Source organism: Rattus norvegicus, chromosome 2, assembly GCF_021556685.1.
Source record: "Rattus norvegicus strain SHRSP/BbbUtx chromosome 2, alternate assembly SHRSP_T2T, whole genome shotgun sequence".
NCBI classification, from domain to species: Eukaryota; Metazoa; Chordata; class Mammalia; order Rodentia; family Muridae; genus Rattus; species Rattus norvegicus.
The window spans coordinates 216,956,106-216,983,228 of record NC_141535.1 but is presented as its reverse complement, the minus strand read 5'-3'; the positions used below and the strand labels follow the sequence as shown (position 1 = coordinate 216,983,228).

The 27,123-nt window shown below is 41.4% G+C and overlaps 1 protein-coding gene and 1 long non-coding RNA gene across 3 annotated transcripts in view; one reads left to right on the top strand and one right to left on the bottom strand.

Annotated features, from left to right (window-relative positions):
* The window catches only part of Arsj (arylsulfatase family, member J), an 86,773-nt gene that overhangs the window by 50,401 nt on the left and 9,249 nt on the right, over positions 1-27,123 (bottom strand). The window contains exon 2 of one of the 2 annotated variants that reach the window (XM_087625332.1): positions 18,284-18,366. The gene's annotated coding sequence lies outside the window, so the exon portion shown is untranslated. 2 annotated transcript variants of the gene reach the window in all.
* Positions 2,568-26,393, top strand: LOC108350105 (uncharacterized). The gene is made up of 3 exons (XR_015672542.1): positions 2,568-2,642; positions 23,602-23,749; positions 26,017-26,393. It is a non-coding gene; the product is annotated as an uncharacterized LOC108350105 (long non-coding RNA).

The window sequence follows — 27,123 nt, the reverse complement described above, 5'->3', positions numbered from 1 at the left end:
TTTTTCAGGAAACATTAATGTTAGTTAATCATTAGGGGCTATGTCCTAACAGTTCCCGGAGACAGTACTTTAGAACCACTGATATTAGTGAACACTTAGAATGACATGAAAACCTATGGAAACACCCGTGTTGTATCAAAACTATGCCCTCTCTGTGTGCTGAGTTTTGAAGCTTTAAAGCCATAGAGCAAAAATAAATGTCATCTCCCTGACCCCCACTTTTCTTTTTTTTAAACTAATATATTTCTTTATTTACATTTCGAATGTTATTCCCTTTCCTGGTTTCCTGTCCATAAGACCCCATCCCCCCTCCATATGGGTGTTCCCCTCCATCCACCCTCCGTTACCCCCTCCCGACATTCTGCTGCACTGGGGGTTCAACCTTGGCAGGACCAAGGACTTCCCCTTCCACTGGTGCTCTTACTAGGCTATTCATTGCTACCTATGAGGTCAGAGTCCAGGGTCAGTCCATGTATAGTCTTTAGGTAGTGGCTTAGTCCCTGGAAGCTCTGGTTGCTTGGCATTGTTGTTCATATGGGGTCTCAAGTCCCTTCAGCTCTTTCAGTCCTTTCTCTGATTCCTTCAATGTTCTCAGTTCAATGGTTTGCTGCTAGCATTGACCTCTGTATTGGACATGCTCTGGATGTGTCTCTCAGGAGAGATCTATATCCGGTCCCTTTCAGCATGCAATTTTTAGCTTCATCAATCTTATCTAGTTTTGGTGGCTGTATATATATGACCCCCACCGTTTTTAAGGACTTCTGCTCGGCACAAATGAGCGACTGAACCATGGACAAATGCAGTGGTTCACAGAGAAGAACGCTGGTCTGAAATGCACTGTGTGAGGGGCAATGTTCAAAACATGCCCCCTGTAGGCACCCTGGCCTGAGTGTTCCAGTGCTGGAAGGTTTTAGGCTAGAGATGCACTGAGGTAGGGAACTCAGACCGTCACACCCTCAGACAGTGTTTTCCCCATGCTATTTGATAAGTTTCCATGCCAAGAATTCTTGAGCTTGCATTGCTCTTTAAGGCTTGCCAGTAACCCTTCTAGTCGTGGAAATATCAAGAGATGTGGAACACGGGTCTTTCAGATTTTAAAGAAACTGCATTCCTCTTCATCGGAACAAAATGTGACCAAGTTTAGCTGAGATAGAAAATAGTTTGAGATGTTCTGAGCAAACTGAGTGCTGCTTTTTAGCACTGCAAAATGTCAAGCTTGTAATTCTTTTTAAGTTTGTAATTTTAATAGAAGCAAAGGATACAATTCTAAGATTTTCCCACTGTTCCTGGAATCCAGAACCAATTCCAGCTGAGTTCCTTACTTTACTTCATTGCAAAGGTTTCCTCTTCATGCATGCCCTTTGGAAAAAGAGCAATTCCTGGTTTTCCTCAAGTTACCTTATTATTGCTCTGCCTTTCTCTGTCTCTACCTACCTCTCAACTCCCCTCTGCACGCCCTGAATAAACTCTATTCCATAATAAAAAAGAACTTACCTGAACTACCACGACTTAACACTGTGTCTCACTTTATCAGTGTATCTATCCGTCTGCGATAGAAACATGACATTTTACAGTGTAGGGAAGCTCACAGAACTGACGATAACAGGTTTACATGCACTCCATCTCAGATCCACCTGTCCTAGGAAGGCAACGTGCCCCGGATTGCTGTACCCTTGTCTATTCTGCTCCACTAGCTCCAGTTTACAAGAGATTAGATAATGTCACTCACTTAGCTTTTGGTGCCACTGTAGTGACTCACTACATTTCGCACTGATAATCCAATCATGAAACAGCTCCAAAAATTAAAACAAAAACAAAAAGCAAAACAATAACAACAGCAGCAACAGCAACAACAAAGCCCAAGGAACAAATCACGCATTTACAAAGTAAAGTGACATGGCATATAGTCTCAACCTTAGCCAGAGTTCACTGGGAGAGGTAGAAGTAGACACTGCTTCTAAAATTAAGCGGGAGGAAACCATAGCAGTCCTACCCTCAGGCCACAGCTGCCTCACTTCCAGCTCTATTGCTATTGAAGAAATAGTGACTCCTCCAGAGGGGGCCAGAAGCTATTTTTTTTTCAGGACTTGGAAGACAATGGCCCGGGCGCCATCTTCATTGTTGAACTAACCACCAGTGTTAACACCTGAGGTAGCCAAAAGCCTGACATCAGAGAACACCCACAGGTCAGAGAGCCTCAGCTCATCCTGCCACAATCCCCTGGTGAAAGACTCAGGGGTACTTTAGTCCAGAGCAAGAGGGTCGGGCGCTACTTAAGGAAACCGTGCAGAAGGCAGGGGTTGGGCTCAAACTGAGAAGGGTCTTAACAGAGAGAGTTTTGTCTTCTGCCGCTAAAACCAGCTCTTATCAGCAGAATTTCCTCACTGAGTTCGACAGCTCTGAACTTGAGGACAAGGGACCACTTCCATTCTGAAGTTACCTAGGCGTGCTTCACTGCCGTAGACCCAAGAACTCTAAAGGTCCGGTACTGTATATGACTTCACAGTGGTATCCAACAGAGGGGTGATTGATGACATCTTGAAGGTAGGATGTCCTTGATTTTATCTGTCTCTGTCCAGTGGTTGCCACCCATACTCTCAATGCATTCGGAAGATAACCTTTAGACGAACAGTCCCAACCAGGTAGGGTACCCTTTAGGACTCTACCCAGGTAGGGACTCTTTAGGAAGGAGGGAGGAGCTAAGTGTGGCACACGAAGTCCCTGGCCACACAAAAGGAAAACAAAACCTGTTTCTATGGAAACTGCTCTGGCAAACATCAGGAAGTTTAACAGAGGCTCAACAACAGTACAAAGCATAGGAAAAACAAGAACTCTGTGTTCAGCTGGTCTCCTACACCCCACCCCATGTACAGATATAGCGGTATCTAACGAGAAAATAGAAAGAAGGTGCTAGAACGCTTCACCAGATCCACACGGATTCTTGTTCTGGTGTGTTTTGTTTCTTAAGCTACACAATTAGCAAGATTCTTACTTTAAATAAAAAAGTATTTGGCAATACTGTACTTGTATAGAAAGCACACTTGTAGTCAATGCACTGTGATGGTGTTACATTTTAAATTGTTAAAATGTTTTCATTTACTGCCTTTAACGTATTCATCTAACTTTTGTTTATGCATTTTCCTCCTTTTGGGAGCAATATTCTTCTTTAGTTTCTTTTTATTTTGCTTGTCTGTGTTTCCCTCTTCCTAGTCCCGTGTATGTGGTCTCATTCTGACTTCACTTTATGTTTTTGTTCTCTTAAATTCTCGTGTTTTATTATTGCGAACATCATGTTGAGATGTTCTCATGTAGCCCACATTAGCCTGGCACTTGCAAGGAAGACCCATTGGTCAGAGGAAGCTGAGATAAACATTAACTCATAGAAAGTCCCCTGCAGCTACAGTTACCTCATTTTTACAAAGGTGCTAAAAACGCAGATACCCTTGAGAAAAATACTGCTTATTTGGTTTTGGTTTTTTGCTCAAATAGTGTTGGGTCATCTGCAACTCAACTTCTTTTAAATGTAGAATGGTAGGATGAAACTAAAATTGCATTTCTCACCCTACACAAATCTAAACTTTTTTTTTTTAAATCGAAGACCTGAACATAAGACCCATTCATTGGACACTGCTTAAGGAAACCATAAGGAAAACTCTATAGGATATAGTTAAGGATTTTCGGAACAGGCATGCTGTAGCATAGGAAAGAATTTCAAGAGTTGCCCCCTGGGATGACATGGAATTGCAGAAGACCTGAACAGTCACCAGATGGAAGAGGTGGCCTTGAGTATAGGAGGAGATCTCTTCCAACTGTGTATCACTTGGGGATTGGAATCTAGGATATGCAAAGAGCTCAAAATGTTTACCAACTCCCATCATCCAATCAATAGATAGGTTGGTGAGATTAAAATGAGAAATACAAAGGCAAGTAAATTGAAAAATATTCAATATCCATGTCATCAGGTATAATAGCTGTTCCTGGTTGTCAACGATATCTGGAATGAACTACAACCTAGAATTGGAGGGCTCACCTGTTATCCAGACCTTAAGGCTTGACGACATAAGTTTCTGATCTGGATCTTTGTATGGAGATCTTGAGGCATAGTAGCTTTGAAAAATGTAAGCCCAGGCAAGGTAGTATACACCTTAGAAAACTGAGGCAAAGGGATCTTCAAGTTCAAGGTCAGCCTGGGACATAGCAAGTTCCTGATCCAGGTGTACACACCTTTAATCTGGGTCACACCTACTGCTGGAGGCCAAATAAGGACATTGGAAGAAGGAAGATTCACTCTTACTAGCACTTACTAGCCAGCACATCTGTTGAAAACTACTACAGAAGACAAGCTGAAACAACTAGCTTCGTGGGACTAAGAAACTAACTAGATTCTTAGACTTCCCATTTGCAACTGGACATTGATGGGTTAGTTGGACTACAGACTGGAAGTCATCACAATAAATTCTCTCAATATAGAGAGACATTCCATAAGTTCTGTGACTCTAGAGAACCCTGACTAATAATCATGTGAATGCAAATGAAAACTTTGAAATTTCATCTAACTCAGTTCTGGTGATTGTCATGAAGAAACACAGCAATACAAGTGCTGGGAAAGAGATGGGGGAAGGGAACCATATTTTTACTGTTGATACAGCTATAAACTGGTATGGAAATTGCTGTTGGAGTTCCCACAAAAATCTGAAATACAATCCATTCATACTACTTTTGTGAGTACACCTGAAGGATTCCAAGTCAACACACCTCAGAGGTGCTTGCACATATGTATTCCAGCACAAGAAACAACAGCCAGTTGTGGAACTGGCCTGGATGTCCTTCAACAATGGATAAGCAAATGTGGTTTGTGTACAGAATAGGATTTTATGAAGCCACACACACAAAAGCAAAGGCAAAATCCTGACATTTGGAAAGAAATGAATGCACCTAGAAATCACCATGTTAAGCAAAACAAACCAGACTCAAAAATATTGCCTGGTTTTCTTCACATGAACCCTAGTTTAAAAGTGTTTGTGTAATTACTGTATGTGTATGTAGTTCATAAGTCTAGAAAGGAGATCATGAGAGAGAAGCAAGAGATTTCAAGGAGGTTGGGAATTCGTGAAGTTAAGAAACATAATGTGACCCGCGGATCCCGGCCCGCAGCAGCTCTCTGCTCCCAGACCCGGTGAGAGAGAGACCCAACCGCCTGGTCAGGTGGGCACTCCTGAGGCTGCAGAGCGGAAGAGACCACCAACACTGCTCACCCCTGCCCACATCCCTGGCCCAAGAGGAAACTGTATAAGGCCTCTGGGCTCCCGTGGGGGAGGGCCCAGGAGGGGCAGGACCCCTGCCGGAGACACCGCCGGACCCTGAAGGAAACAGACCGGATAAACAGTTCTCTGCACCCAAATCCCGTGGGAGGGAGAGCTAAACCTTCAGAGAGGCAGACAGGCCTGGGAAACCAGAAGAGACTGCTCCCTGCACACACATCTCGGACGCCAGAGGAAAAAGCCAAAGACCATCTGGAACCCTGGTGCACTGAAGCTCCCGGAAGGGGCGGCACAGGTCTTCCTGGTTGCTGCCGCTGCAGAGAGCCCCTGGGCAGCACCCCACGAGCGAACTTGAGCCTCGGGACCACAGGTAAGACCAAATTTTCTGCTGCAAGAAAGCTGCCTGGTGAGCTTGGGACACACGGAAGCAGAATTTCTCTAGAACCGGGCACGTTCTGTGTTTACCGGAAGTCCCACACCCGCGGATCCCGGCCCGCAGCAGCTCTCTGCTCCCAGACCCGGTGAGAGAGAGACCCAACCGCCTGGTCAGGTGGGCACTCCTGAGGCTGCAGAGCGGAAGAGACCACCAACACTGCTCACCCCTGCCCACATCCCTGGCCCAAGAGGAAACTGTATAAGGCCTCTGGGCTCCCGTGGGGGAGGGCCCAGGAGCGGCAGGACCCCTGCCGGAGACACCACCGGACCCTGAAGGAAACAGACCGGATAAACAGTTCTCTGCACCCAAATCCCGTGGGAGGGAGAGCTAAACCTTCAGAGAGGCAGACAGGCCTGGGAAACCAGAAGAGACTGCTCCCTGCACACACATCTCGGACGCCAGAGAAAAAGCCAAAGACCATCTGGAACCCTGGTGCACTGAAGCTCCCGGAAGGGGCGGCACAGGTCTTCCTGGTTGCTGCCGCTGCAGAGAGCCCCTGGACAGCACCCCACGAGCAAACCTGAGCCTCGGGACCACAGGTAAGACCAAATTTTCTGCTGCAAGAAAGCTGCCTGGTGGACTCAAGACACAGGCCCACAGGAACAGCTGAAGACCTGTAGAGAGGAAAAACTACACGCCCGAAAGCAGAACACTCTGTCCCCATAACTGACTGAAAGAGAGGAAAACAGGTCTACAGCACTCCTGACACACAGGCTTATAGGACAGTCTAGCCACTGTCAGAAATAGCAGAACAAAGTAACACTAGAGATAATCTGATGGCGAGAGGCAAGCGCAGGAACCCAAGCAACAGAAACCAAGACTACAATGCCATCATCGGAGCCCAATTCTCCCACCAAAACAAACATGGAATATCCAAACACACCAGAAAAGCAAGATCTAGTTTCAAAATCATATTTGATCATGATGCTGGAAGACTTCAGGAAAGACCTGAACACACTTAGGGAAGCACAGGAAAACATTAATAAACAAGTAAAAGCCTACAGAGAGGAATCGCAAAAATCCCTGAAAGAATTCCAGGAAAACACAATCAAACAGTTGAAGGAATTAAAAATGGAAATAGAAGCAATCAAGAAAGAACACATGGAAACAACCCTGGATATAGAAAACCAAAAGAAGAGACAAGGAGCTGTAGATACAAGCTTCACCAACAGAATACAAGAGATGGAAGAGAGAATCTCAGGAGCAGAAGATTCCATAGAAATCATTGACTCAACTGTCAAAGATAATGTAAAGCGGAAAAAGCTACTGGCCCAAAACATACAGGAAATCCAGGACTCAATGAGAAGATCAAACCTAAGGATAATAGGTATAGAAGAGAGTGAAGACTCCCAGCTCAAAGGACCAGTAAATATCTTCAACAAAATCATAGAAGAAAACTTCCCTAACCTAAAAAAAGAGATACCCATAGACATACAGGAAGCCTACAGAACTCCAAATAGATTGGACCAGAAAAGAAACACCTCCCGTCACATAATTGTCAAAACACCAAACGCACAAAATAAAGAAAGAATATTAAAAGCAGTAAGGGAAAAAGGTCAAGTAACATATAAAGGGAGACCTATCAGAATCACACCAGACTTCTCGCCAGAAACTATGAAGGCCAGAAGATCCTGGACTGATGTTATACAGACCCTAAGAGAACACAAATGCCAGCCCAGATTACTGTATCCAGCAAAACTCTCAATTAACATTGATGGAGAAACCAAGATATTCCATGACAAAACCAAATTTACACAATATCTTTCTACAAATCCAGCACTACAAAGGATAATAAATGGTAAAGCCCAACATAAGGAGGCAAGCTATAGCCTAGAAGAAGCAAGAAACTAATCGTCTTGGCAACAAAACAAAGAGAATGAAAGCACACAAACATAACCTCACATCAAATATGAATATAACGGGAAGCAATATTCACTATTCCTTAATATCTCTCAACATCAATGGCCTCAACTCCCCAATAAAAAGACATAGATTAACAAACTGGATACGCAACGAGGACCCTGCATTCTGCTGCCTACAGGAAACACACCTCAGAGACAAAGACAGACACTACCTCAGAGTGAAAGGCTGGAAAACAACTTTCCAAGCAAATGGTCAGAAGAAGCAAGCTGGAGTAGCCATTCTAATATCAAATAAAATCAATTTCCAACTAAAAGTCATCAAAAAAGATAAGGAAGGACACTTCATATTCATCAAAGGAAAAATCAACCAAGATGAACTCTCAATCCTAAATATCTATGCCCCAAATACAAGGGCACCTACATATGTAAAAGAAACCTTACTAAAGCTCAAAACACACATTGCACCTCACACAATAATAGTGGGAGATTTCAACACCCCACTCTCATCAATGGACAGATCATGGAAACAGAAATTAAACAGTGATGTAGACAGACTAAGAGAAGTCATGAGCCAATTGGACTTAACGGATATTTATAGAACATTCTATCCTAAAGCAAAAGGATATACCTTCTTCTCAGCTCCTCATGGTACTTTCTCCAAAATTGACCATATAATTGGTCAAAAAACGGGCCTCAACAGGTACAGAAAGATAGAAATAATCCCATACGTGCTATCGGACCACCACGGCCTAAAACTGGTCTTCAATAACAATCAAGGAAGAATGCCCACATATACGTGGAAATTGAACAATGCTCTACTCAATGATAACCTGGTCAAGGAAGAAATAAAGAAAGAAATTAAAAACTTTTTAGAATTTAATGAAAATGAAGATACAACATACTCAAACTTATGGGACACAATGAAAGCTGTGCTAAGAGGAAAACTCATAGCGCTGAGTGCCTGCAGAAAGAAACAGGAAAGAGCATATGTCAGCAGCTTGACAGCACACCTAAAAGCTCTAGAACAAAAAGAAGCAAATACACCCAGGAGGAGTAGAAGGCAGGAAATAATCAAACTCAGAGCTGAAATCAACCAAGTAGAAACAAAAAGGACCATAGAAAGAATCAACAGAACCAAAAGTTGGTTCTTTGAGAAAATCAACAAGATAGATAAACCCTTAGCCAGACTAACGAGAGGACACAGAGAGTGTGTCCAAATTAACAAAATCAGAAATGAAAAGGGAGACATAACTACAGATTCGGAGGAAATTCAAAAAATCATCAGATCTTACTATAAAAACCTATATTCAACAAAATTTGAAAATCTTCAGGAAATGGACAATTTCCTAGACAGATACCAGGTATCGAAGTTAAATCAGGAACAGATAAACCAGTTAAACAACCCCATAACTCCTAAGGAAATAGAAGCAGTCATTAAAGGTCTCCCAACCAAAAAGAGCCCAGGTCCAGACGGGTTTAGTGCAGAATTCTATCAAACCTTCATAGAAGACCTCATACCAATATTATCCAAACTATTCCACAAAATTGAAACAGATGGAGCCCTACCGAATTCCTTCTATGAAGCCACAATTACTCTTATACCTAAACCACACAAAGACACAACAAAGAAAGAGAACTTCAGACCAATTTCCCTTATGAATATCGACGCAAAAATACTCAATAAAATTCTGGCAAACCGAATTCAAGAGCACATCAAAACAATCATCCACCATGATCAAGTAGGCTTCATCCCAGGCATGCAGGGATGGTTTAATATATGGAAAACCATCAACGTGATCCATTATATAAACAAACTGAAAGAACAGAACCACATGATCATTTCATTAGATGCTGAGAAAGCATTTGACAAAATTCAACACCCCTTCATGATAAAAGTCCTGGAAAGAATAGGAATTCAAGGCCCATACCTAAACATAGTAAAAGCCATATACAGCAAACCAGTTGCTAACATTAAACTAAATGGAGAGAAACTTGAAGCAATCCCACTAAAATCAAGGACTAGACAAGGCTGCCCACTCTCTCCCTACTTATTCAATATAGTTCTTGAAGTTCTAGCCAGAGCAATCAGACAACAAAAGGAGATCAAAGGGATACAGATCGGAAAAGAAGAGGTCAAAATATCACTATTTGCAGATGACATGATAGTATATTTAAGTGATCCCAAAAGTTCCACCAGAGAACTACTAAAGCTGATAAACAACTTCAGCAAAGTGGCTGGGTATAAAATTAACTCAAATAAATCAGTTGCCTTCCTCTATACAAAAGAGAAACAAGCCGAGAAAGAAATTAGGGAAACGACACCCTTCATAATAGACCCAAATAATATAAAGTACCTCGGTGTGACTTTAACCAAGCAAGTAAAAGATCTGTACAATAAGAACTTCAAGACACTGAGGAAAGAAATTGAAGAAGACCTCAGAAGATGGAAAGATCTCCCATGCTCATGGATTGGCAGGATTAATATGGTAAAAATGGCCATTTTACCAAAAGCAATCTACAGATTCAATGCAATCCCCATCAAAATACCAATCCAATTCTTCAAAGAGTTAGACAGAACAATTTGCAAATTCATCTGGAATAACAAAAAACCCAGGATAGCTAAAGCTATCCTCAACAATAAAAGGACTTCAGGGGGAATCACTATCCCTGAACTCAAGAAGTATTACAGAGCAATAGTGATAAAAACTGCATGGTATTGGTACAGAGACAGACAGATAGACCAATGGAATAGAATTGAAGACCCAGAAATGAACCCACACACCTATGGTCACTTGATTTTTGACAAAGGAGCCAAAACCATCCAATGGAAAAAAGATAGTATTTTCAGCAAATGGTGCTGGTTCAACTGGAGGTCAACATGTAGAAGAATGCAGATCGATCCATCCTTATCACCCTGTACAAAGCTTAAGTCCAAGTGGATCAAGGACCTCCACATCAAACCAGACACACTCAAACTAATAGAAGAAAAACTAGGGAAGCATCTGGAACACATGGGCACTGGAAAAAATTTCCTGAACAAAACACCAATGGCTTATGCTCTAAGATCAAGAATCGACAAATGGGATCTCATAAAACTGCAAAGCTTCTGTAAGGCAAAGGACACTGTGGTTAGGACAAAACGGCAACCAACAGATTGGGAAAAGATCTTTACCAATCCTACAACAGATAGAGGCCTTATTTCCAAAATATACAAAGAACTCAAGAAGTTAGATCGCAGGGAAACAAATAACCCTATTAAAAAATGGGGTTCAGAGCTAAACAAAGAATTCACAGCTGAGGAATGCCGAATGGCTGAGAAACACCTAAAGAAATGTTCAACATCTTTAGTCATAAGGGAAATGCAAATCAAAACAACCCTGAGATTTCACCTCACACCAGTGCGATTGGCTAAGATCAAAAACTCAGGTGACAGCAGATGCTGGTGAGGATGTGGAGAAAGAGGAACACTCCTCCATTGTTGGTGGGATTGCAGACTGGTAAAACCATTCTGGAAATCAGTCTGGAGGTTCCTCAGAAAATTGGACATTGAACTGCCTGATGATCCAGCTATACCTCTCTTGGGCATATACCCAAAAGATGCCCCAACATATAAAAGAGACACGTGCTCCACTATGTTCATCGCAGCCTTATTTATAATAGCCAGAAGCTGGAAAGAACCCAGATGCCCTTCAACAGAGGAATGGATACAGAAAATGTGGTACATCTACACAATGGAATATTACTCAGCTATCAAAAACAACGAGTTTATGAAATTCGTAGGCAAATGGTTGGAACTGGAAAATATCATCCTGAGTGAGCTAACCCAATCACAGAAAGACATACATGGTATGCACTCATTGATAAGTGGCTATTAGCCCAAATGCTTGAATTACCCTAGATCCCTAGAACAAACGAAACTCAAGACGGATGATCAAAATGTGAATGCTTCACTCCTTCTTTAAATGAGGAAAAAGAATACCCTTGGCAGGGAAGGGAGAGGCAAAGATTAAAACAGAGACTGAAGGAACACCCATTCAGAGCCTGCTCCACATGTGGCCCATACATATACAGCCACCCAATTAGACAAGATGGATGAAGCAAAGAAGTGCAGACCGACAGGAGCCGGATGTAGATCGCTCCTGAGAGACACAGCCAGAATACAGCAAATATAGAGGCGAATGCCAGCAGCAAACCACTGAACTGAGAATAGGTCCCCTATTGAAGGAATCAGAGAAAGAACTGGAAGAGCTTGAAGGGGCTCGAGACTCCAAAAGTACAACAATGCCAAGCAACCAGAGCTTCCAGGGACTAAGCCACTACCTAAAGACTATACATGGACTGACCCTGGACTCTGACCCCATAGGTAGCAATGAATATCCTAGTAAGAGCATCAGTGGAAGGGGAAGCCCTGGGTCCTGCTAAGACTGAACCCCCAGTGAACTAGTCTATGGGGGGAGGGCGGCAATGGGGGGAGGGTTGGGAGGGGAACACCTATAAGGAAGGGGAGGGGGGAGGAGGATGTTTGCCCGGAAACCGGGAAAGGGAATAACACTCGAAATGTATATAAGAAATACTCAAGTTAATAAAAAAAAAAAGAAAGAAACATAATGTAATATGAAAACAGATGTTAGGACTAATCTGAGAAAAGGTAGGGGCAATGGGTGGAGTTTCTGCAGGGGAATGAATAAGAAACAAACTACCTGACACATATGTATGAAGATCCATGGTGAAACCCATCGCATTTCATGTTAATCTAAAAAAAATGTGATAAAGAAAACATACTTTGATGAATTAAAATATATGTTTAGTGATTTGGGTACTCGAATTGGGCATGTAATTATTTCTGTAATTCTAGGGTTGGGTAGGGAGTCCTTGGGACGATTCCTTATCTGAAAAGTTAACAGCAATGGTCATTAATAGGGTGTCCGAGGCTTTGTGACAGCAATGGTTCTTTTATATTTTCCTTTTGAAAAACTACTGCTACAACTTAATTTAAATGTCTTGATTCAAATTCTTTTTTTTTTTCTCTTTTTTCTCAGAGCTGGGGACTGAACCCAGGGCCTTGCGCTTGCTAGGCAAGCGCTCTACCACTGAGCTAAATCTCCAACCGCTTGATTTGAGTTCTTAAACATTAGTTTTTCCTTGTAATATTTTAAAAGTCAAGTTGAAAAGACTTTTTCTGAGATGAGTAAACAGAAATGTCCTTTATGTATGCAAAGAAAACTCACTGTAAAATTTAGTAGCTAATAAAATAGAAAAAAATGAAGCCAGCATGGTCACATATTTGAGAAGAAAAATTGTTCATTCAAATTGTTTTTGCTCCATTGAAGCTTCTTAAGTCAATCTTTGCATGGTGGACCACCTAAGACTCTGCATCCTCTCTACTCTATCACAGACATGCAATCCAGTGCACAAATGTGATTTCATATTGCAGGGCTAATTTTCTTCTATATACTGAACACAATGATCTGCTTTCTCATAAGTTTTTATGATTTTAAAACAAGAAACATTAAATTGCAAAAATGATTATAAACTGCTTGTGTGAGGCAAAAGCAAAAACCCTTAAAAGAAAGCTCGAGTTTAATTAGTTTATGATGTACCTCTATTAGTTTTATGATGAATTGGCAATCTTAAAACTTTTATGAATAAGTAACACACAGAGTACCAACATGAACCTGACATCCTGTCTGGATAATATCTTCCATGTTAAGACTTAGGAATTACCATTTTATATTCCACCTCCCAAGCTTCATACCGCATGACATGTACAAGTGCAGCAAATCTTTGTAAACGACCTTGCTGTTTTGGGAACCATTTAAAAAGAAACTGTAAGCCAGCATGTAGGAAACTATAAATGCAGCCACAGGTTGCCTGGGATCTAATTAGAGATGCGTTCCAGATGTTGCTACTACCTGGAGCCTCTTCCTCAGAGTCCCTCCTTTCAAATGCTATAGGGGAGGGGCAAAAAGAGAAGAAGGAGGGAGTAAGAATGAGAGGAGTGGGAGAAAGGGACTGAAGTAGAATAAAGGAGAAAAGACCAATTATCAGATATTGATTTATTGATTTATTTAAAGTGATTTTACTTAAAGCACTGCTCATACTGCCTATTTCACAAGAATAACTTCACTTTCTGCCTCAAAAGGAATGATGGAGAGACATAGCTGGATCAATGGGTCGTTGCTTTTAAGAACCTGCTGACTTCCTGATAGGCTTCTGTAAGATGTCGCTCCCTTGGACCTCTGCACCTTGTAATTTTAGAATACAAAATGAGAATACAAACCAGACTGATCAGTGAAGCCTTTCAGAGCTGTCTTGGCTTTGGTCCATCTTTATAACACTCTCATTGGTGTCAGGGTGCTTGTCCAGGAAAATTTCCATAAAAACAGGACCACCCCTGCATTAAGTGCTTCTATGTTTAAAACAAATATATATACATATATATAAGAAACATATAAAAGCAAAACATCAGTATTTAAAAACTGTGGTGGTTTCAATATGCTTGGACTATCGAAAGTTAGGAGTATAGCCTTGTAGGAATAGGTGTGACCTTATGGGAGGAAGTGTATCATTGTGTAGGTGGGCTTCATGGTTTCCTGGGGCTCAAGCTCTGTCCAATGTAGAAGAGAGCCTCCTCTTGGCTGCCTTTGGATCAAGGTGTAGAACTCTCATCTCCTCCTGGACCATGTCTGCCCGCAAGTTGTTATGCTCCTGCCTTGATGATAAAGTACTGAATCTGAAACTATAAGCCAGTCCCTATTAAATGACGTCCTTTATGAGAGTTGCCTTGATCATGATGTCTCTTCATAGCAATGAAACCCTAAGCCAAAACTTATGTGCATTCTAGCAATAAAAAGTGTCATCAATGTTATGACTAATATCACACATGACTTCATGTTTATCTACATGCATGAAGATTAATTTATTTATTTATAGTAAGTTCCCTTAAACAGACACATTATCTTGTATTATGTATGTATGCATATATGTATGTATGTATGCATGTATGTAGTATGTATGTATGTGTGTATGTATGCATGTATGTCTTCAGACTTCATGTCTTGATGCAAACTAGTCCCTACATAATAGATTGGTTTCTTTCCTCTGTGGATATAAACTGATACAGAGGACTGGAGAAGAAGACAGACAATGGCTTATATTTTCAAGGTTAAGTAAAAATTTCAAACAGGCTTCATTTCTGTGGTTCAAGTTCACTTCTGTTGATTTAACTGTTTACCTTTCACTAGTTTGTGGGTCCATCTTGAAAACACCTTCCTTTTGAACCTTTGATCTCTTTAAGTACCATAGTATTTTCTCTTGGCTTTAGGCTAAATCCCTCCCTTCATCACAACACTCTTTCCTTTTCTACTCCAACAGCATTTCTAGAATCAAAGCTCTTGTTTAAGGAGTGTTGGTAGTGATGGGCTGGATGGTTAAATGATCTTCTTTTTCGGCAATTTAAAATATAATAAAAATTTAATTATGATTGAAACTCTGAGTAGAACATCGTGGCATTAAGTGATACGCAACCAGTTGCTGTGGGGATTGTGCCGAGTGGCTCAACGGAACTTAACCACATCATCCGGTTGTAGACTGTGGGGAAATAATTTCTGTTCATGCTCAGTTCAGCGTTCTAACTCATTAGCAGTCTAGCTTCTAAACACACATGCCATTTCTTCTCAAAAAACCTTCTGTTTAATGTTTCAAATGCAGACTCTTAAGTTGGTGACTCAGACGCTGGGTATTGAGTCATTTAGCCAAACATGAGTCAGAGCAATAGCGCCCTCGCAGACCTTCAGCTCTCTGAACTCAAGGGAAATATGTAAACTTGTGAATAACTTCCTGGTCTCAAAGGAGACAGAAGTTTTCGTTGCTATGAGATGCCAGAGCACGAGAGAACCAGCACGAGACAGTTTTCTTGCTTTATCTTTTCTGAACTTAAGCATCTATTACGGCAATCTCAGTCCTATTATTATTTCCCACAAAAAGATCACAGTGGCCGCGTGTCATCTAAACAAAGGCTTTCAAGCATCTGCTGCATCTCACTTCATGCTAATTCACTGTGGACTTTTAGGCCGTGGGTAACTACAGCCAGCAGAGGATTAATTAACTCTTGCATCGGAATGTGTTTGTTTGGCAGTGTATTATCACGGGAATTTTCTTTTTTCCCTGAAAGATGAGATAAACACACGAAGCCAAATGGCATAGTTTAGAGTTGCTCTCCACCTCACAGTGTAGCTTGGGTTAATGTCACGATACCCCAACCCCCAAGCAGAACTTTCTCTGTGAAGGTTTTAGCTTCTCTTGGTTTGATTGCAAGGTTCTGCTGACCTGCCGTTAAGTAGCGTCCCTTCCTTCTATCCCATGAGAGTGGTTGTTGATTTGTTCTCAGTTTGCAACACGGTTGGTATTTTTCTTTCACTATTTTAGTTTTCATTCAACAGTTCCCTTCTCATCGCCAGCAGTACATTTATGGGACTGATAAGGAACTAGGAAACCGCGATAAAGTGAGGGTGAAAGAAAATGGCAGACAAGGCTATTTTTGTACATGCGTCGGGCACCTAATTTTTGCCAGACAGGAGTGAGGAGTATGCCTGAAGAATGGGTAGTCACAGATCATCAACAAGCGTTTTCTCTTGGAAGGGCTTGCCCCTTATCACTGAGGAAGCTTTTGTCATCTTTCCCAAAGGGGGACATTGGCCTCGTCTTAGCCTACTTCAGCGCCTTTCCCAGCATGTAGCTCCAAGGCTCCCCTCTGAGAGTTCATGTAGCTGCAAAGGCTTTGTTTTCAAGAGTATCTTTTCATTAATGAAATAAATCCCAAATGCTTTAATGATAGATCTATGTATAATATAAATATGAAAAAAAAATCTCATTCCAGATGGTTAGGAGCCACCATGTGGTTGCTGGGATTTGAACTCAGGACCTCTGGGAGAGCAGTCAGTTCTCTTAACCGCTGAGCCATCTCTCCAGCACCTTACTCTCTGATGTTGATGCGCTATCACTTTTACATTTTCTCAGTCTGATGTCTATATCTGAAGCATGGTTACAGGCTCAATGTTTCATTCATTAATTGTATTAACTTGGTAACTTCTCTTCTGAATATGTTTTAATAAAAAAACAAAACAAAACAAAACAACAACAACAAAAAAAAACCCAAACAAACCAAAAAAGCCAGAACATTTCTAACAATGACCCAGGAGTCCTGAAGCCTGGGTGGAAGGTCTGCGAATCTGCTTTGGAAGGCTGTGCGTGGTGTTGGGAACCTGCCGGGTCCCCTGCTTTCATGTCTGGGCTTTCCTTTCAAAGATGGCATTTGGATGAGAAGTCCCTCAATGGGAAGGAGTTATAAGTCACAGAACACTTTCAAATCCAAGAGAATAAGCCGCTACACCTATGGCCAACATGTGCAAGCCCGTCAACTCCTGCAATGGGGATAGTGGCAGAAAAGTACCCTGTGTACTGTGTACTGTGCACTGGGTACTGTGTACTGTGTACTGGGTACTGGGTACTGTGTACTGGGTACTGTGTACTGTGCACTGGGTACTGTGTACTGTGCACTGGGTACTGTGTACTGTGTACTGTGTACTGGGTACTGTGTACTGTGTACTGTGTACTGTGCACTGGGTACTGTGTACTGGGTACTATGTACTGTGTGCTGTGTACTGTGTACTGTATACTGTGTACTGTGTACTGTGTACTGTGTACTGTATACTGTGTACTGTGTACTGTGTACTGTGTACTGTATACTGTGTACTGTGTACTGTGTACTGTGTACTGTGCACTGGGTACTATGTACTGTGTACTGTATACTGTGTACTGTGTACTGTGCACTGGGTACTGTATACTGTGTACTGTGTACTGTGTACTGTATACTGTGTACTGTGTACTGTGTACTGTATACTGTGTACTGTGTACTGTATAGTGTGTACTATGTACTGTGCACTGGGTACTGTGTACTGGATACTATGTACTGTGTACTGTGTATTGTATACTGTGTACTGTGTACTGTACCCTGTGTACTGTGTACTGTATACTGTATACTGTGTACTGTGTACTGTATACTGTATACTGTGTACTGTGTACTGTGTACTGTCTACTGTGTATTGTGTACTGTGTAGCCCCGTGTAGGCAGCGGGAGGCCAACAGAAGAGGCCAGCGATGGGGTGGGAGTCTGACAAGGCTTCCAGAACTCAAGTAGTAAAATTACACAGGCGAGGTAGCCCATCTTGCCCCATACTTCATGTTATAATTTAATTAGTGAATAGGGAGAGTAGAGGGTGAGGAAGTCAAAGCAAGTATGATAGATTTTAACAAATGTGGAACTAATAACAATTTTGAGAGACAGAGAGAGAGAGCAAGAGAGAGAGAGAGAGAGAGAGAGAGAGGATTTGACATTGTAAAGTATTCTTTACACTTCACTTCATTGAGGAAAGAGACTAAACGTCATTTTGTATCAGAGAGAGACCATTCATATCTATTGATTTAAGATCCAGGGAAATGGATGTTTGGGCTTACGTGTCAGATTAGACAGAGCACATATTTTATTTTCAAAATTGGGTGTGGTAACTAAGAGGAATGTAATGTACGAAATATTTCTGTCTATAGACTTAACTGCTGCCTGACTAAGCCTTACTAAGACTTACTATGTAGTATTACTGTTGGCACAATTGTTTATTCTGTGGCCCAGAAAGCAACAGCAGTGTTGCTCCCAGGCTGGTTCATACCCTGCTCAGCAGTGCTGTGTCCTGGAGAACAAAGATGAGATCACCATGTGGAAGAGATTTTTCTTTTTTGTTAAGACCATTTTCTAAAAATAAAAGCAAAATGGCATATTTTTAGATATTTCAAAATAAGAAGCGAAGGGCGTGCCTTAATTCTTCAGGAACAAAACACCCTAGGCTCTCAGAAATAAATCCCTAAACAAATTTAATTGTAAAAGTTCAAATATGGAGTCAGCTTGACTCACACTTTTGCTCTTCTAAAAGAAAAGAAGATACACACGTGTGTCTGTATGTCTGTGTTGCTGGGGGAGGGGTGACATTAATTCAAATAAGAATCTGAAATCACAGTGCTTTCTTCTTTGCGATAGTTTGCTCTTCTCACTGCTGTAACCAAATGTCTGACAGGAGAACGCGAAGGGAAGTTTACTTTTGGCCTTTTTGGTAAGGCGTGATCATGGGGTGGCTTGGTCCATGGCTGTGGAGGCTATACTAGTGTAGCATCTTCACACCTGGATGGATCAGAAAGCAGGATGAAGCTAGCGGGCCTCCTCGTGAATCTCTGTTGTTAACTCACCTCTACCAAACAGGCCCCACAGCCTCCCATACAATCCCACAGTCTACCACATGGCCCCACAAGCTCCCACATAGCCCCACAGACTCCCGTAGGATCCCTCAGCCTCTCATATGGTCCCACAGCATCCCATAGTGCCCCACAGCCTTTAACACAGCCCCACAGTCTCACATATGGTCCCACGGTCTCCCATAGCGATTCACAAGATGGAGAGAGAGGGCATTCAAAGACCTGAGCTATGAGGGACACCTCACATTCAAACCAACATACACGGAGTCTTCTTGTTGGTTCCTTTCCCTCACCAAGCCCTTGAGTGACAGGTTATGCTGATGTGTAGGATCTGTGCCTGTGTGCAGGGTTTGGAAAAGTGATGGGGACTGACAAATTCATGCAGTTATTGCTACCCTGGGCGAACACCTTTACCTTGGCAGTACCTCTTGGTGATAGTCACGAGGGTGGCTGCGTCTTCTTTTAAAATAGTACCGAGTGACAATGTCAGCAGATAGTCTGTCTCACCTATTATGATTAATTTAAAAAATGCATGTGTAGCTGTTACTGCTCAAGCTATAGAAACCAAAAGGAGCCAGGAAAAGGCAAGGGGAAAAGAACACATCCAAGGTTATTATTTATTGGTGGGCTTTAAAGACTAAAGCAATTTTGGAGATTGCTTTGTTCTAAGTGCTGCTTGAACAACACCTGCTCAGTAAAACACTTTTTGTTTCCCTCATAACATCTGGATTTGAAGCTATCTTTGTGCTTTGCCTAACTTCTGGTTTGATGGCTGTGCTTGATGGATCTGCTCCACAATCAATCAGAACCCATGCATTTCCTCGTGTCTATTACCTCCCATCTCTCACACAGCACAGAGTAAAGGATTCCTAGGCAGGCATTCCTATGTAAACCCGGCTTCTCAATGTACTGTCAGCACAGCTGCTGAAGGACTCCTGTAAATCTTCCTGAGAACATGGCACCCCTAAGACCTCAGCATTCCAGCTGTCCCTACTTGCTCAGAGGAAAGCCCTTGCCTCCAGAAGATGGCTTCTGTTACTGCTTGCATCCCATGTCTTTTCTTCTGTTCCTTGTCTTTGGCCCAGTTGCACCTCCAAGTGGCCCCTGAGCACACCAGAGGTGCTACTCTGCCAAGGCCTATAGATTTTATGCCCTTCCTTCTTGGAGCAGTTGAATGCAAGGCTATTCATTATTCTCTGATCTCTGTAATATTTCTGGCCCGAATTTTCTTCCTTTCAAGACTCCTTCCTGCCTTCTCATCTTTTGTAAAGAAGGATGTTACCTCTGGCAATGCTGTGCTCTTTGCTTCCTCAGCTGTCCTTGCACCTGAATTGCAATATCATCAAAACAGGGTGTCTGAGTGTTTTATGAACATGTCTAGTCTGTTATTAGTGCTCAACAGTGAATGAATGGTTGATTAGTGTACAAATGAATGGCAGATGAATTTTATGGAAGTAAATAGAAGATCAATTAAAGCAAGGAACATTTGTTTAGGAAATATTAAACTACCTAGCAGTAGAAAGTTATAGAAAGGCTTGTAGTTTAGTTAATGCAATCTTCTCCTTTACAGAACTAAGGCTCTGCATGAGCCTCAGAAGTTTCCTCTGTGCAGCTGAGACATTAGAGTCCTTGTCAGTTCACTGGACTCGTGATAAGTCACAAACTGTGTCAGCCTACTTTGGTCTCAAAAATAAACAAATAAACAAACAAACAACAACAACAACAAAAACCCAAACCATACTAAAACCAAACCAAACCAAAACAGAAATCATCTTATTTCTAATGAGTTGTATTAGTTCACATCCAACGGAGTGAGAATACTTAAAGTTCTGTTCTTCAAAACACCTCACTCAATTACTTTAAACCACAGTCCACTGCTCCAACTGTTCCAGTTTTCTTTGAAAGGTCAATAAATGATGGCAATGAACTAACTGCCTAGCAAGTTAACATGACTGTGATACTTCAGGAAATGATGACGTGTAGACACCGTGAAATGGTTGAAAGTGAGCTCAACATCATGGCTTAACTGATCCAAGTTCAGAAATAATATCCATTTTCTTCGAATTGGCATTGTGATATAAAAGTTCAAAAACTGGCAATATTCCAACCTTTTAACAGTGCGAATACCTTTAGTTTTATGACTTAGTTCTCAGAAAGTCTATTGCCTTTTTCTCTTAAACAAATTGCTTTGCCTAAAGAGGAGCTTTTTTTCTCTCATTTATTTTATGGCAGACAGACTGTGTATGCGATCTGGAAGCAGCTTTCATATCAGTGTATGAAGGGGGAGATGCAAGTTTTCCAGTTTGCTCCTGAGATGTTAAGTCAGTGGCAGTGACACACACACACACACACACACACACACACACACACGTGCGAGTGCGTATATACATACACACACAGACACACACACAGAGACACACATACACACATACACACACAGAGAGACACACAGACACACATACACACAGACACACACACATACACACAGACACACATATATACACAGACACACACAGACACACACAGACACACATGCACAGACACACACACACACGTGCATGCACACACACACCTATATAACACACAGAAACACGTATCACCACTGTAACCATTATCAATAACTAGAACACCATCCCTGACTTCAAGCAATATTACAGAGCAATAATGATAAAAAACTGCATAATATTGGTACAGAGAGAGGTAGGTAGATCAGGGGAATAGAATTGAAGACCCAGAAATGAACTCACACACTTATGGTCACTTGATCTTTGACAAAGAAGCTAAAACCATCCAGTGAAAAAAAGATAGCATTTTCAACAAATGGTGCTGGTTCAACTGGAGGTCAGCATGTAGAAGAATGCAAATAGATCCATTCTTATTGCCCTGTGCAAAGCTTACGTACAAGTGAATCAAGGACCTCCACATCAAACCAGATACACTCAAACTAATAGGAGAAAAAGTGGGGAAGAGTCTTGATTGAACACATGGGCACTGGGGAAAACTTCCTGAACCAAACACCAATGGCTTATGTTCTAAGATCAGGATTTGACAAATTGGACTTCCTAAAATTGCAAAGCTTCTGTAAGGCAAAAAACACTGTCAATAGGACAAAATGGATACAGAAAATTTGGGACATTTACACAATGGAGTGCCACTCAGCTATTAAAAACAATGACTTCATATAAATCTTAGGCAAATGGATGGAACTAGAAAATGCCATCCTGAGTGAGGTAACCCAGTTACAAAAGAACATACATGGTGTGCACTCACTGATAAGTGGATATTAGCCCAAAAACTTGGATTACCCAAGATAAAATCCATAGACCACATGAAGCTCAAGCAGAAGGACAACCAAAGTGTGGATGTTTCAGTCCTTCTTAGAAGACTGAACAAACATACTCATAGGAGGAGACATGGAGACAATTTTTGGAGCAGAGACTGAAAGAACGGCCATTCAGAGCCTGTCTCACCTGGGGATCCAACCCATAAATATACAGCGACCAAATCCAGACAATATTGCTGATGCCAAGAAGTGCATGCTGACAGGAGCCTGATATAGCTGTCTCCTGTGAGGCACAGTCAGAGCATGACAAATACAGAGCCAGCCATTGAACTGAGAACGGAGTCCCCATTGGAGGAGTTAGAGAAAGGATTGAAGGAACTGGAGGGGTTTGCAACCCAATAAGATCAACAATACCAACCAACCAGAGGTCCCAAGGACTAAACCACCATTCAAAGGGTACACATGGATAGACTCATGGCTCCAGCTGCATATGTAGCAGAGGATGGTCATGTTGGGTACCAATGGAAGGAGACGCCCTGGGTCCTGCCAAGGTTTGACCCTCTCCCCCCAGTGCAGGGAATGTCAAGGTGGGGAGGTGGGAAGGGGTGGGTGGATGGATGGAGGAACACCCTCACAGAAGAAGGAGGAGGGGGATGGTATAGGGTGTTTATGGATAGGAAACCGGGAAAGGAGATAGCATTTGAAATGTAAATAAAATATATCCAATAAAATAAATAAAACATAACTGGAACAGAAGCTGTTAATAAGTGCCCCTTTCAAAGACATTATTATATCTTACTTGATTAGCAAAGATGACTGCTTTTACAGTTGTCCTGGACTCAGTTCTCAGCACCCAATTGGTGGCTCACTACTGTGTCTAACTCCAGTATCAAGGGATTCAGTGCCCTTTTCTGGTCTCTGTGTGCCCAAGGCATGCAAATGGTGTGAAGACATATATGCAAGTAAAACATCCATATGCATAAAAATTTAAACCTTTGTAAATGACAAGTTTTAAATTAGAACATCCTTGTTAAAATTTAAGTAATTTTCAGGTATACAAAAACCAAACCCAAAGCAAAAAACCCAGGAAAGTCCCTGAGTCTCAGGGTAAGCTTAAATGTCAACACAAATATATTTTAAAACATGTTCTCTCACAGAGGTACTCATGCGATTTGGTACAGCTGGTGAAGGTACATTTATTGTGAGTCTGTCTCACAACAAATATTATGTATAGAATTACTATAACATGTTCTGCATGGAAATGGCAAAACAATCAAGGTTACATAGGATCACATATGACTGGCCCTGTTTGAAGGGATTCATGTACTACTTTACTCTGTCAGTAAGTCTCATAGACAGGTAGTAGAATTATTGTATTTGTTTTTCTTGACAAATCTGATCCATAAATGTATATACCATACATCCCACCAACTTTTTTCTCCTCCTTTTCTGTTTCAGTCCTCATCTTCTCCAGATGCCTGTGTTTGTGTTCATTTGGAGATAGGGTTTAACCATAGAGGACATGCTGGCCTTGAAGCCATGATTCTTCTGGCCCACTAAGGAGATAACTGGTCTTATACATTCACCCTATGCACAGACGTTTTAGGTGAGACTGTACGGGTGTTATAATATTGTGGATTGTTCCATATTTGGGGACTGGGAGGAAAGAGGTATGTGCTTGCAACACATTCTAATAATTGAAATGCAATAGTCACCATAGGAACAAAAATGATGTACTCAGCTCCATTCTGCCTGGGGCAAGGTGAGAAAGTAGTCAGAAACCTGTGGGAAAGGAGGTGAAAGTGGTGGAAGGTTTGCAGCCGTAGGATGGGGTTTTCTCAGAGGAGACTGTAGAAGTCTGGCAAGGAAGAAAACCAGGGAAGGGTAAATTGCCCTGTGAGAAACAGCTAGAACCTTGGCAGTGATGATCACGGGTGGATAATGGGTGTCAGGGGGTGCTGAGTCAGATTCCGTAGGTTCTCAGCTGGAGTTAGGAACTGGATCACAGCCTTCGGAGAATAGGAGCTGAACGTGTTAACTGGCAGGACTTGTGCTGTGTTGTGGGAATTTCATTCAGGTTCTTTGTAGAGATGGATTTCGATGCTGCAAGCATAGTCCTTTAGAAGTTACTGAAATGATGGCTACGAAGCCTAGATTTATGGGTTAATTCAAACTGGTTTTGGTGTGCCTACTAGGTGTGTCGACTTATGCAGCAAGATGGTGTTCAAAGTTGGATTGATGTCTACATAGCTGTATATTGTCCATATAAGAATATATCCATGTCTGTATACTTATATATCTATATAGGTATATAACCATGCATCTGTGGATCTCTCTAGATATTTATATATAATATAGGATGTATATATATATTATATTTAATTAAAACTGTTCTAAAATAAATGTTTGAATAAAGTTAAAGATATCACTGTCTTTTGTATTACCCATTTTCAATGCTATTCACTTAGCACCATATTTGTTATATTATTGTTTAAACATTTTCCTTATCTTAGACTTGGTAGGCTACTGGCAGGCTGTGCCCTTCTTAACAACCAACAATGGATATAAATCTCAAATGCAGAAGCTTCAAAATTCTACTCCTGTCACCTTCGTGGACACCTCAGAACTAAAGCTGTTACATGGAAACTCTGGGGAAATAAAATACACAAAATAAAAAACATTTTGACACTGAAGTTGAAAAAGGAAGATAATTACGTTAATGGAATATTTTTTACAAAACTTTTTTTATTAAAATAGAAGTACACCACTTTCTCCCTTTCCTTTTTCCTTCTCACCCCTTCTAGATTCCCTCTTTCCAACCCATTCCATGACTCCACTCTCAGATTAATAGTATCCCTTTTCTCTGAAAATACATGTGTGAATGTGTATTCATCATTATGTAAATATTATCTGCTGAACCCGTTTTTGTTGTTTATATGTGTATGGTTGGTTACCATGGAAAGCTTTATAAATGAAAAAGTAGCTAGCTAAAATTAGTGCATGATTAAAGTGATTGAAATACAGTGTAAAGGAAGCTTCACTTACTTCCTCATTTAACATGATATCAAAAGTTCTCAAAGTATTTCATAACTCAATTTCCTTTGAGACTGGATGAGGCTGGAATGGTAATGAAAGAATTCCTAATCTGCAAAGGAAACTGTGTTTTGGGAAGATTAAATGGCATATTTATAATCACAATGTTCATTTTTATTGAATTAGACTACAATTCAGATATTGTTACTATAAATTCTGGGCCATCTGAATATCAAAAGAAATATACAGATTCAATAAAATTCCTATAAAAATTTAACACAATGCTTCACAGATCTTGAAACAATTTTCAGTTTCATATGGACACACACACACACACACACACACACACACACACACAGAGAGAGAGAGAGAGAGAGAGAGAGAGAGAGAGAGAGAGAGAGAGAGAGAGCGCACCAGGGTAGCTAAGCCAATCCTGAACAGTAAAAGAACTGCTGGTTGCTGGTGGTATTACTATCCCTGACCTCAAATTGCACTACGAAGCTATAGTAATAAAACCAGCATGGTACTGCCACAAAGCAGACACGCTGATCAATGGAATTGAAATGACTTATGGCCTAGACATAAATCCACATGCTTATGAATTCCTGATTCTTATAAATAGACACTGGAAAAATATGTATAAAACATATACATATTTGAAGGAGTTCTAAAGGGATCATTAAGTAATAGTGAGACAGAGCCCTGACTGGACATTTCTCATCGCCAAATGAAGCCTCCACTCCTGGGGATGGGTTATAGTTAGTTGGCCCAAAGAGCCCCGTGAGAACCCTAAAACAACCCAGGTTACTTCTGAGACTAATAATTTTTTTTTCTCTCCAGAGACTGCCTGTGAGGCCTTGAAGATAACTACTACCCATGTCATTGAACACAGAGAAACCAAACTTGTTCCTACCAGGAGTCTTCACCCTGTGGATTAGTGTTCATGGTACTGTATGGTGATCTGTGTGCTACCGAAGGAGAAACATAAACACCAATCCAGCTACAAACTCTCCTGTCTAACATAGTGAACCACTTGCAATCTGCGGTAGTGGGATAGTGGCACAGGGCTTGTGGAACTTTTTGGTCGGATTTGAGGCGCATTGAATTTGGTGGAACCCAACCCCAAGGCTTCACAGGTGGCAAGAACCTAAGAGCAGAGAGCTCAGGGATCTAGGGGAAACCATAGAAATACAGCAATAAAATGTCTCCTAACAATATTCTTCTATATCCATAGATCAGTGTCTTTTTAGCCGTCATTGGTGAGGTTTCTTCTTGCAGTAGATATCAAGTAATATGGAGACCCAGAGTTAGACAAAGTGAAGTGAGTGAGAGACCTTGAAACACCCAGTCCTAAATAGCATGTCTTTATCAATTCCCTCCCTCAGGGTTCAGGGATCCCTGGGATAGAAGAGCAAAGAGATTGTAAGAGTCAGATGGGATGGAGGACATAGGCAGCCAAGGCCTTCTAAATACCGCAGCACTGGCACACAGATGAACTCCCCAGAGAGTGTGGCAGCATGCATAGGTCTTGCACTGGTCTGGGCCTGATGGCGTGCCATCGCTGAGAGGGGAAGCTGACACAAACTTCCATCCCTAATACAAAAGCTATCTGGAGTTGATAACCCTTCGAAAGTGAAAAATTGTTCTCTAGTGGCATCTCACTACATACATGAACCACACTGAAGGGCAGGCCTCAGGCCTAGTTGTATGTGACCAACACGAAATGAACTCACTATCATTGGAGTTTCTTTGTCTCATAATGATTTTTTTTATCTATCTGGTCATCTCTCTCTCTCTCTCTCTCTCTCTCTCTGTGTGTGTGTGTGTGTGTAGTGGTTTCCTGTTTTGCTTTTCTATGGGGTCTCTGCATGTGTGAATGTGTATATCCCTGTATCTATATTTATTATATGAACTTTTTCTTCGGTTCTTTCCTTTCGTCTGTTTTTA